We start from the raw sequence: 12,210 nt of genomic DNA on the forward strand, positions 1-12,210 counted from the left end.
GGAACCTCAACTTTAGGAGCCGATGCATCACTTGATGATGACCAGATGGCAGCACGGGCCTCACTGTATCATGTCTCTGCCTCAGTCTCTGGCCTCTGTACTGGCATCATCAGCCAAGACCTCAATAGGTTGCCCTTGTTCACCAAGAACCATCCTCGCAGCTTGGGCTGGTCTTCAAAGAGTCCGGGGATGTCAAAGCTCTATTGTGCATGCTCCCTGGGTATCATATAAACATTGAATGATGTTAAGGTGGTGGTCGCAGACCACCTGAACATTCTGGGAGTGGAACTGCTTTCTGTTCATGTACCTGACCCCCTGATGGATTGGAGTATGCAGGGCGACATGCATACTGTCGCTGGCCCTGTACGTAGGGCATGCCGGCGATGGCGACGAAGCCTGCAGCTGGCAACCTGGAAGGACCCGATTGCATAAAAGCTGAGGGACATTGTGACCTTCATTGCCACCAGAAATGGGTGTCCTCCTGTCCTACAAGATGCAAGGTGTGTGAGCACATGGCACAGGTGCCGCACTATCTCCTTCCTGAGATGCTGTCAGTGGCGGCACGCTGCATCTGACAGTGCTTCCAAGGACACACAGATCCTGTAGTGTGGGGGTCCTTGTCTCCCACGTCCTCTGTCCCTCCCCTGGGTCTGATGGGTACCATCTCCTGCTCCCGACTGGCGACCCCTTCTCCTCCTGCTGTGGCCTCTGGCCTGGGCTGGCCTTGCCATGGCTGCACGTCTCCCTCCTCCTCCTCTTCCTGTTCCACAGCTGCAAGTATCAGAGCCAGCTCAATTGGCTGCATTGCAAAATCCATTTAATCTATATGGCGGGGTGGGAAAGAGAAAGCGTGAGAGAGAGACAGTCAGTCGCAGGCTCCCTATTCCCTCACAGCAATCGGTGCCCTCATGAGTCTGGAAGCTGGGAACCCTACAGCATCCCCACTACCATGCACCATCTCAATGGATTGCCAACTGCTATCTCAAGAAGTATAATTATTTAACTCCAGTTGACAGCAGTTGGAAGTTAAATCAATAAACAATTTCAAAAACAAAGTAAAAACAATGCCATTGTCAACAATCTTCAAGTGAGTCTTCAACAATGGGTTAAAGTGTTGGTTCCAGATCGATTTGAAAAAGAAATCAGAAGCCAAAAAGCAAGGAAAATGACATAGAATGGTACATTCTTGTACTTCAGTGCTCTTATAAAGCAATGTCTTTTTACTTTTAAATTGTTTGCTAAACAAGTGTATAAACTGTTACTACTGTCTATACATTGTCCCTGCCAACAAATCTTTCAATGTTACTTTTACTATGCAAGTTAAATATCCAACAGAAATTTTACCCTTTTTTTAAAAAATCAGAGCATTTTCATGAGAAGGGCACCAGTTTGACTGTTATTATTACTTAGCCTGCAGAATAAACTCCATGGGTAGGATTTACCACACAACCTACCACGTGTTTCACGGCAGTGGAAGGCAGCCTGCCATTGGCCAACGGTGAGATCTTCTGGTCCCTCCATTGTCAATGGAGCTTCCTGGGAAATCTATGGTGGGGGTGCGCCTTGGCGGGACCAGAAGATCCCACCCATGTGAACGGCCAGAAAGTTCCAGCCCATACACCAAACACAACAAATCGGGTGACCAACACTTCCAAGAATAACCTTTTCACTAAACTGAATATAATTTATTTCTTTTTTTAAAAAAATCTTTCATGGAGGTATTGCTGGCTAGACAGCATTTATTGTCCATCCCTAATTGGCCTCAAGGAGGTGGTGGTGAGCCACCTACTTGAACTACTGCATGCAACGTGATGTAGATACATCCAGTGTTGTTAAGAAGGGAGTTCCAGGATTTTGACCCAGCGACAGTGAAGGAATAGAGATATAGCTGGAGGAGAATTTACAAGTGCTGGTGTTCTCATGAATCTGCTGCCTTGTCTTTCGAGGTGGTAGAGGTTGCACGTTTGGAAGGTGCTGTCGAAGAATCCTTGATGAGTTGCTGCAGTGCATCTTGTAAATTGTAAACACTGTGCCACTGTGCATTGGTGGTCGAGAGAGTGAATGTTTAAGGTGGTGGGTGGGGTGCCAATCAGACAGGATGCTTTGTCCTGGATTAATCCCCTATCCTTTCCTAATCCTCAAGAATAGAGGCTGTAAAATGTCAGCATTGATATTTTATACTGTTTACATATTTATACAAGTGTTAATTCCTTTACTTTAGTATTTAAGGTTTTCTGATTATTGCTTATGCTCAAGAATTCCCTAAATATTTAGATTGCAATCATAAACTTGTCACAAAGGTTTAATTTATTGATTCAAAACTGATATTCAACTTTATATATTTTGCTGTCATGAAAAATTAAAAGAAAGAACCAGGCTCTCAATTGTTAATGTACTTATATACATTTCATTAAAATTTGTAATGACAGATCTATTTTTTCTCTTTATATTCAACATCTACGATGCAGGAGAAGTAAATTCAAAACCTTTTGAGCCCAGAACCCGCAAAAGAAGTTGGTGAGAGTTGTTATTAGCACTCCTGTTTCTGGGTCAGGAGTTTGTGGGCTCGAGGATCATACCAGAACTGGAGTTACCAGTACAATGCTGGGAGGCCAGTGTACTGTGAAGGTGTTGCCTTTCAGGTGACATATCAGAACAGAATTCACACCTATCATTTTGGTAGAAACTAGATGACCCATGGAACTCTCTGAATAAGAGGAGATTCTCCTAGTCCGTTTGTCAACACTCTCCTTCAACCAATACCATAAAAACATCAGCTTGTTATTCATCTCATTGTTGTTTATTTCTGGTAGAGAATGGTTGACAATGGTAACTGAACTTCCAAAGTAATTGTTCGTACAGGGGTACTTTTCAGAAGTCAGTTTTAATGCAAAAGGCAGAATAGTTGACCAAAATTAAATACGATTTTTCACTCAAGATGGTGTATACAATTGAAGTCACTTGCTGGGCACCTCTGATGCCAGAGGGTCTATACTGAGATGATATAGTGCGGCACAAACCTTTAACAAATACTTAATAATGCAATAAGCATTGAAAATATTTATTTAAAAATTTCCTTGAAGCTTCTCTTGCAGCAAAGTTATTGCAGCAGAATGGGAGAACCTTCAAGGAAATTCATTCTGTTTCACCAAATCAAGTCCTAGACCTACAAAAAGGTCTCTTAATCTTTATATTTGTGACCAACTAAATTAAGTTTTTAAGTTTATTTATTAGTGTCACAAGTAGGTGGCTAACTCCAAGCTCCTATTATCAAATGGATAACTATTTCATTCTTCACAGAGATTTTTTCCCCCATAGATTAAAGCAATGAGAAGATGACATAGAGGTCAGATTCCAAAAGAGATAATATAAAAAACTTCATAGAAATATCAATCAAGCAAAGTCAACACTTCTCTGCACCTCTGGAAATAATCTCACTCACATAATCCTTTCACAAGCAGAGAAATGTTGAGGCTTTGCTTGACTGGCATTTCAACGCGGTTATAATTTCTGTGATCTCTTTTGTCAATGTCTCAATGTTTATCTGCACAAAGTAAAGAGTTGTCAAGTGCTTAAAGTTCACGTTATTGGTACTTTAATGGTTTGTCTGATTGACAATTGTATGGGGTTGTCGGAACACTGAATTTTTAACAAATATTATGACTGGGTGCTATTTTCTAAGCAATTTTACACATGCCAATGTTGCTATTTGCTTTGGCATAAGGGGGCATAGGGGACTTGGGTAATAACTTTTGCAATTACCTTTCAAAAGGTTCCTGAATTCAGATTATGGATTCCTCCAAAGAGCCGTGAAATATGAGTCATCAAGTAGCTCACCTAACTTCATGAAAATTAAAAACATGGAAACACAGAAAATAGGAGCTGGAGTAGATCGTTCAAGTGTGGGCAAAAAACATGGCCAATACAGTATAACATGAATAAATGTGAAATTATCCACTTTGGATGGAGAAACAAAGGCAGAGTATTATTTAAATTGTGACCGATTGGGTAATGTTGACATACAAAGGAATCTGGGTATCTTTGTACACCAATCTCTGAAAGTAAGCATGCAGATACATTTAAGATATATTTAAGAAGGCAATAGATAGATTTCTGGACTGAAAAAGACAGAGCAATTAAACAACTACTTCATATCTGACTTCACGAAGAAAGACGTAACTTTATTTTCCAGAAATGCTATGGAACCAAGGTCTAGTGAGAAGGAGAAATTGAAGGAATTTACTATTACTAAAAAAAAGGTGCTGGAGAAATTAATGGGACTGAAAGCCAATAAATCTCCATGGCCTGATAATCTAGGTCCCATGGTACTAAAGGAAGTGGCTATGGAAATAGTGGATGTATTGGTTGTCATTGTGCATCATAGAATCATAGAAAGAATCATAGAAACCCTACAGTACAGAAAGAGGCCATTCAGCCCATCGAGTCTGCACCGACCACAATCCCACCCAGGCCCTATCCCCATACATTTACCCGTTAATCCCTCTAATCTACGCATCCCAGGACACTAAGGGGCAATTTTAGCATGGCCAATCAACCTAACCCGCACATCTTTGGACTGTGGGAGGAAACCGGAGCACCCGGAGGAAACCCACGCAGACACGAGGAAAATGTGCAAACTCCACACAGACAGTGACCCAAGCTGGGAATCGAACCAAGGTCCCTGGAGCTGTGAAGCAGCAGTGCTAACCACTGCGCTACCGTGCCGCCCATAATGCAATTTCTATAAATACTGGAACAGTACCAAAAGATTGGAGGGTGGCAAATGTAACCCCTGCTATTTAAAAATGGAGGGAGGGAGAATTACATGGGAATTACAGACTGAAAAGTATGGCAAGAGTGCAGGAGTATGATGTTGAGATAGGGGATCAGCTATGATCATATTGAATGGCAGAGTAGCCTTGATCCCATACTCAAGTCCTCTTGCAATGGAGGCCAACATACCATTTGCCTTCTTAACCGCTTGCTGACTTTCCATTTAAATAATACTCCGCTTTTGTTTCTCCATCCAAAGTGGATAACTTCACATATATTCATGTTATACTGTATTGGCCATGTACTTGCCCACTCAATTTGTCTAAATCACCATGAAACCTCTCAACATCATCCTTAATCACATTCCCACCAAGATTTATATCATCAGCAAACTTGGAAATATTACTTTTGATTCCCTCCTCCAAATCATTGATGCATACTGTGAATAGCTGAGGCCCAAGTACTGATCAGTAGGACCCATTGCTTGCCACTTCGAAAAAGACCCATATATTCCTCCTCTCTGTTTCCTGTCTGCTAACCAATTCTCAATCCATACCAATGTATTAACCTCAATCCAATGTGTTTTAATTCTGTACACTAAACGCTTCTGAGAGATTTTTTTCAAAAGCTGAAAATCCAAATACATAGCATCCCCTTATCTATTTTGCTAATTACGTCCTCAAAAAATTCCAGTCAGCTTGTCAAACCTGACTTCCCTTTCATAAATCCATGTTGACTTTGTCTAATCCTGTTGATATTTTCGAACAGTCCTGCTATCTCATCCTTCATGATAGGCTCTCGCATTTTCCCTACTCCTGGTGTTAGACTAACCAGTCTGTAATTCTTGTGTAATTCTCCCTCCCTCCATTTTTAAATAGTAGAATTACATTTGCCACCTTCCAATCTTTTGGGACTGTTTCAGTATCTACAGAAATTGCACGATGACAACCAATACATCCACTATTTCAATAGCCACCTCCTTTAGTACCATGGGACCTAGATTATCAGGCCATGGAGATTTCTTGACTTTCAGTCCCACTAATTTCTCCAGTACTTTTTTTTTAGTAATACTAATTTCCTTCAATTTCTCCTTCTCACTAGACCCTTGGATCCATAGCATTTCTGGAAAGTTAATTTATGTCTTCCTTCATGAAGGCAGATATGAAGTAGTTGTTCAATTGCTCTGCCATTTCCTCGTTCTCTATTCAAACTGTAAAGGACCTACATTTTGCAGGGGGCTAGGTGTGCTGCCTCCACAATAGCGCTGGCCAGGTCAAGTGTGCAGGTTGCAGGCTCACAAACCACATGCTTATCCTACACCAGCAAAAATTGGGGGTGCAGAAAATGGGGGTTGAACTCCCAGAATCAGTTCTGACCCACCATTTTTAAATAGTTCCAGAGTCCTGGCCCCTCTGCAAAAATCCAGCCCAGTGATTTTTTACAATTTTGTTAGAAGAATATCTCATCAAATTTGGGTAGAGGTGGCAGTGACAAATAAGAAAATGAATTTTTTCTCCACTATGGTCAACCAACCAAGTTCTCTCAAGGTTAAGCCAAATTCAATGTATAGAACCATAGAAAAGTTACAGCACAGATGGAGGCCATTTGGCCTGTCTTGTCCATGCAGGTCTGAGGACATCCAAGTGCCCTTTCTAATCCCAGTTTCCGGGATTAGAAAGGGCACCTGGCCCATAGTCCTGTAGCTTACTACAGCACTTCAAAGTTGCAGATCCAGATACTTTTTAAAAAGAGTTTAGGATCTCTTCCTTCACCACCAACTCTGCAATAAATAAGTTTTCCTCATGGCCCCTCTACACCTTCTGCCACTCATCTACGTCCCCTGGTTTTAGAATTCTCTGCCAAGGGAAACAATTTTATTCTGTCCAATATCTCTTCCCCTCATAATTTTGTACACCTCAATCAAGTCACCCATCAGCCTTCTTTGTTCCAAGGAAAATAACCCCAACCTATTCAATCTCTGCTCGTAAGTACACTTTTCTATCCTTGGCAACATTCTTGTAAAGCTCCTCTGCACTCTCTCCAGAGCAATTATGTCCTTTCTGTACCGTGGTGACCAGAACTGCACATCACACTTCAGTTGTGGCCTCACCAGTGTTTTATATAATTCCAACACTATATCCTTACTTTTATATTCTATACTTCTGGCAATGAAGGAAAGCATTCCATAAGCCTTCTTTGCAACCCTGTCAACTTGAACTGCTGCCTTTAGGGACCTGTGTACTCGTACACCAAAATCTCTTATTTTATCTACCCCTCTTAGTATATTCTCATTTATTGTGTACACCCTATAGCTGTTTGACCTTCCTAAATGCATGACCTCACATTTCTTGGTGTTAAAATCCATCTGCAACTTTACTACCCATTCCACCAACTCACCTATATAATTTTGGAGATTATAACTATACGCTACACGATCCACTACTTGGCTAATCTTTGTGTTGTCCACAAATTTCACAATCGTACCTCCCAAGTTCACATCCAAATCATTAATATACAACACCAACAGCGAGGGTCCTTACACCGAGCCTTGTGGAACATCACTTGAAAGAACTTTCCACTCCCAGAGCATCCATCAACTATTACCCTATGTTTCCTGTTCCAAACCAACGTTTTATCCAGTTTGCTACATTACTCTGTATCACATGGACTCTTCCTTTTTTCACCAATCCGCCATGTGTGACCTTGTCAAACACCTTGCTAAAATCCATGGACACAACATCCACGGCACTATCTTCATCAACCCTTCTTGTCACTTCTCAAAGAATTCTATCAAATTTGTGAAGCAAGACCTTCATTTAACAAATCCATGCTGTCCATGCCTTTCTATGCGACAATTAATCCCATCTCTCAGAACTGATTCTACTAATTTGCCCAGCACCGATATAAGACTAATTTCCTTCAATCTGTCTTTAAACAATGAAACTACATTTGCATTTCTCCAGTCTTCTGGCACATTCCCTGTATCTGGTAAGGATTGGAAAATCATCATCAGAGCATCTGCTGTCTTCTCCCAGACACCTTCAGCAGCCTCGGAAATAATCCATCTGGCTCTGGCGACTTACCAACTTTCAAGGATTTCAACCCTTTAAGTACTCCCTTTCTCTTTATGATTATCCTGTCCAATATCTCACTGTGTTCCTCCTGAACTACTATATCTGCATCATCCTTTTCTTTTGTAAAACCTTTCCCACAGCATCTGCATCTAATCACAAGTTCCCTTCTTCTGATAGGTCCCACCTTTTCCTTAACTAACTTTTAGTATATATAACTCCTACAATAACCTGCCTATATCATATCTCATCACTAACTACAAGTGAGTACCAGGTGCTGCACCACTGGGATAGCAGTCTTCACACTAACTTTTGTCTCATCAAGGAAAGTAAGTAAAACAATGAGAAGTAAGTCAGGAGTCAGTAATGGCAACAAGTAAATTGTAATTTTTAAAAATATTGCTTTGACTCTCAACTTACGAATTGAAGTGATCATACTTTATCATTTCCTGTGTTGCACTGCATTTGGAGTCAATTTGTCCACACAGAAATTCCACTGGGAACTGAACGGAGACTGCTTAAATTTATTTCAATTTGTCATCAGATAGAACAGACCTTTATCCCATCTGTCTAGACTGGATTTAAATCCATAATGTAGGTAGAAAAAGTGTTCTAATACACTGCCAACCAATCTATTTCAAGCATCTTGGGGGATATTTAAATGATACAATTGAAGGATGACAATGTAAAACATTAAACAATGTAGCTCATGTTCAGCTTTCATAATTTCAGTAGCTTCGTTTGCACAACTGACTGTTAACATTACTGAATCCTTACTGTAAGCATAATCTTTTTTCCTTTAATGGTACAGCAGAGAGTTGGACCGATCAAGTAATGTATCATAACTTTTAATATGACTCGGTATCAGACAGCAACGTAATTATCCACGAGTACGGACAATCTATCATTGCACTTACAAATTTTGTTGTGTGTAATAATAAAACTCCTTGTTAGAAATATTTTTTCTATTTACAAGATAAGTTCTTTAAAAAATCTAATATTCACAGAATTTGGAAAAGGAATGCACTTAGAATCAACAATTGTTATAATGGGAGCCTGTCACTACAAGATTTGCTCAGCTTTGCTATACAGCTTGGATGAGGGACAATACTTGCTTGAGAACTACACACATCAGTAAAAGAGAATGCAATCTCAATTCCAAGGGTGGTGATGAGCCAGAAAACTTCAACTACAATCATACTGAACACATGATATGAATCTCCATATTTAAGCAAAATAAATTTATTGAAAAACATGCGTAGACCAAGAAAAGACACAAATTATGTAAATATCGAGTCTTGCCAACTCCCTGCAACACCTATTATGGATTTCATCAAAATTATCCTAAATAACAGTAATTATCACTCTAAAATTGATACTTTGAACTGAGAGAAGTGTGCCGGAATCTCACTAATGGATCATTTATTTGTTTATGATCCATGCACATTCACTCAAAATTTAGCATAGCAAATAAGGTGACAAAGTCAGCTAAAAACACTACCTATACTGTAATTAGATAATACTGCATTTAGACTGCATTGGACAGTTCCACTCCAAACAGACCAGCACCGCAAAGATGGACAGATTATCATGAATGTTATTTCTAAAACTTCTAAGTACATTTAAAAAAATAACAAAATAAGAGGGGTCAAGAAGGCGGCTATTATATCAGATTAATGTTTAGAGATAGTCTTATAAAATGTATTTATTTTTAAGATCAATATGCAATCACATCCCATGATTTAAGGAAACACAGCAGAATAGTGTACATTATATTTTAAAATCACGTAAGCAAATGACCGTCCATTAAACTCCAAACACCAACAATTCCCTTCCACGTTGTGTAGCTGCTGCAACCCTCCTGTCTCAGCACAATACGTGAGCTGAGTAACAAAGATAAGGTTCAAATCCATCTGAATGCATAAGTAAGTATTTCAAAGGTATTAACAAAATAAAGGTCAAATTCCATATATTAATATAACATTAATGCTGAGTCTAAGGTTCACCATTACTGAACAAATATTTTTGGACATTTATAAATTCTAAGGACAAAGAAAATTAGGAGGTGCTCTAAAAAATCTGCAAGACTACTCAGCTGTGTGTGTGGTCACACTAAAAAGGTGGCTGAATCTCTGCTAATCTTTCCACATGTAATGTACCCACTCCTAAAAGTTTCAAAATAAATGCTATATTATACTCCTACTAAAAGGGAACAAATAGGGCCAAACAGCCAGATTAATAAATTAGTGAGCAAACAATTACATGTCATTTACATTGTACTTAATTCAGATCATAATTCTAACATTGTTTGCAACTATTTTTTCAGATCAACTCGCTCATTTTTATTGTTGAAGATGCCACCTATCCACCTGCTCTCATTCCATTTGTACTGCAATTATCACAACAACTGAACCAGGTTTACTACAGAACTAGTAATTTAAAAAACCTAAAAACCCTTCATTGAGCAGAATAGTCAAATACCTGTTGAAAGAGATGGGTTATGATTCTCAATTTTTACCATTAAAGGAAATTATCTTCAAGCAAGGAACAAAAGTGTGGACAGGAAGCCATTATAAAACAAATGTTTGAAGCCAGCATAGTTTTGGTCCTGTTTTCTGAAGAAACAGGCAGGAAAAAACACCAGACGATGGTTTCATAAATTTGAATGAATGCCACGAGGCAGAACGTGAGGGTCACCAGGGTCCACCATACGGATGTACAAGTCAACAAAGAATCACTGTAGGGCACAGACCAAAAGAATTACAACAAAGTAGCCAAAGGTTTGACAAAAGGAGAACCTTGTGAACAGCTCTACTCTAATGAGAATGAGCAAACATGCTGCGTTTGCTGTCAGCATTCTCCTTTCATCTCATTCTTTTTAATACCACCATCAGAGTCAAATTCAAAATTATCTTTTGACAAAGATGTACGTGCACTCTCAATTTCAACATCATAAAACCACATGCACAGCTCCGAAACACTGCAAACCTTCAATTTAAATTTACAGTTGGAGCAAACCAAAGCAATATGCACTCAACAATTTTAATAACCTATTAAGTTGCGACTTCAATTTCATTTTATGAATATTTTCCTTGGGGAGCACTGCTATCACAAAGAAAGATAGAAATTTTTTAAAGATAAATAGCGTCATTAATCTGCAACATTTCTTTTCTATTATCTTTCAAAATGAGGAGTTATTTTTGTGCAGATCTTCATGTAATTAGCTCTTTATTCACCACCAAGAAATGACCGTGTTCTGAAAATTAAAAATTTGTCATTAAGTAGAATTTACCATAATGTCATTTATCTTTATATAATTTATCAGTGACAGCAATAGGACTGGGAATCCATCAGTTTTACCATGGCAAAGTTAACAAATTGAAAGATAGAATAATCCACTACTTTTCGCAAGAATTTAAGCCATTTGCGAAATTAAATGATATTTAAAGTTTTAATTTTGCATTAAAACCTGAATGAGATGTTCATAATAAATAGCTGTTAACTGTAAAGATTTTTGAATGATTAAAAACCAATACAGTTAGAATCTACAAGACTATTTTTGCTACAATTCACACATTTATCCTACAAATCTGGTTAAGTTGTAGTAAACGCCCAAGTGTGAAAAGTAAGTAAACCAATAAGCAGTAACAAATCATTAAATAAAATTGCTTCAACAGAATGTTGAATAAGTAAAAATGAACTCATACAAACAGATAAATTACTCCATGAGGACTCTCAGTCGCTAGCGCTGACTAAACACACACTTCAAAGATGCTGAACATGATAATCGTTGTTCTGATCAAGTATTCAAAAGAACTTTAAATGTCACTACAGCTAATACAAGAACAAATTTAAAATATTTTATACAAAATTTACATTTACAATTATTAAAAAATTACTTTACATAGAATTTCTAAAACGTATTTTTTCTCACTTGTTGGAACATCTCGTGTCACTGAAACTCATTGCTTACAGCATCAAAAGCTAGACCTTTCTGATGCCTGAAAGTCTTAATTGTGAAAAATATACTGTGGATTATATCAATAAGGGGCGCTGAATATATTATTTGCTTTGGCAGGTTTGTTTTCTGGGTACATTTTTTCTAGGTACTTTTTACAAGTACATTTAGTAAAACCATAAAATTGAAAAACATGAAAGAGCTCAGTTAATAAATACTGACTGAAGAATGTCCAGCAAATCAATGACAGCTAATTTCTCAATTAATCTGCAGTAACAACACTGCAATCATTAATCTTTTGTGTTATCATTGCCACTTGATGGGGAAACAGAAGTGACAGTCATAGCTGCACAAATACAAAACAGAAAAAGATATTGTAATAATTGCTCTCATCCATCTAGTATTCTA

The 12,210-nt window shown here is 38.5% G+C and overlaps 1 protein-coding gene across 2 annotated transcripts in view; it reads right to left on the minus strand.

Annotated features, from left to right (window-relative positions):
• zcchc7 (zinc finger, CCHC domain containing 7) overlaps positions 1-12,210 on the minus strand; it is a 298,339-nt gene that overhangs the window by 157,354 nt on the left and 128,775 nt on the right. The window lies entirely within an intron of this gene.

This window comes from Mustelus asterias, chromosome 6 (assembly GCF_964213995.1).
Source record: "Mustelus asterias chromosome 6, sMusAst1.hap1.1, whole genome shotgun sequence".
Taxonomy (NCBI): Eukaryota; Metazoa; Chordata; class Chondrichthyes; order Carcharhiniformes; family Triakidae; genus Mustelus; species Mustelus asterias.